At 45.6% G+C, this 911-nt stretch overlaps 1 protein-coding gene across 1 annotated transcript in view; it reads right to left on the bottom strand.

Annotated features, from left to right (window-relative positions):
- NWD2 (NACHT and WD repeat domain containing 2) overlaps positions 1-323 on the bottom strand; it is a 54,743-nt gene extending 54,420 nt beyond the window's left edge. Inside the window, exon 1 of the mRNA XM_026847174.1 lies at positions 263-323. The gene's annotated coding sequence lies outside the window, so the exon portion shown is untranslated. The remainder of the gene's footprint in view (positions 1-262) is intronic.
- Positions 324-911: the final 588 nt, after the last annotated feature.

Below are 911 nucleotides of genomic sequence, written 5' to 3'. Positions count from 1 at the left end.
GCACGGGGCCGCAATTAGCCTGCCGGGTCTGTTGGCCGTGGGAACACCTTCTCGGGAGGAAGATGCAGACTTCGACAGAGGGGCTCGCAGGTGTTTCTGCATGCTTAAAAGGCTGGAGATAAAAGTCTTTAATGTGGCTGGCAACCCGCATAATATCTGTATCGGCTATTTCGTGGGCTATATCTGATACAAAGCTGGTTTGTGTATTTGCACCTATTAAATATATAATACACTATATATAATATATATAAACCAACCTTACTGTCGATTCATGGAGCATTTAAGAGCTGAGGTCTTCCTCCCGCCACCCTTTCGGTACTCGCCTGCTTCCCCCGGCCTGCTCGGTCCCAGACGGACCAGGGCCCGCACTGGCAGGCAGGGGCAGCATCAGGGGAGACTGAGCTGGCTTTCAGGTAGGCAACACTACTCAGGTAGGCAAAAGCAAACTGCTCAGCTCTGTTTCAGAAACGAAGGTGACAGCCAGATGCGTTAAGTATTGCTGAGCAGCTTTTTAAAAAATGCTGATTTCTTAAAGGAATAAGGCATATTCAAAACTGCATCCTGTGTGTATTTGCTTGTGAGTATAAGGGAGTAATTTTGTTGCTGTTTGCTTGCTGTTGCTTTATTAGTTCTGCACCCCATAAGTTTTGGGCCAATTTAAACCAAAGAAACGGGGAAATTTTAAGATACTAATTCTCAAAGAGGTAACATTCCTGTAAGTTCTGTGAACGTAGCTGCGCAGGGGGATGTGCACTTCTCTGCAAACAGGAAAAATATGCAGTGTACATTTCAACTGTTAATATTGAAATGCCAACATTGGACAGAGAGTTTGTGCCGCTGTGTCGGGAACTGAATGCCTAGGAATTGGAAAGTCCCTCTGTCAATCAAAATGGGTATTCCTGTAGGATTCA

The sequence above is a fragment of the Athene cunicularia genome (assembly GCF_003259725.1).
Source record: "Athene cunicularia isolate RWA chromosome 4 unlocalized genomic scaffold, athCun1 chr4_part1, whole genome shotgun sequence".
Classification (NCBI taxonomy): Eukaryota; Metazoa; Chordata; class Aves; order Strigiformes; family Strigidae; genus Athene; species Athene cunicularia.
Note: the sequence above shows the minus strand (reverse complement) of the source record. Positions and strands in the feature narration are given on the sequence as shown.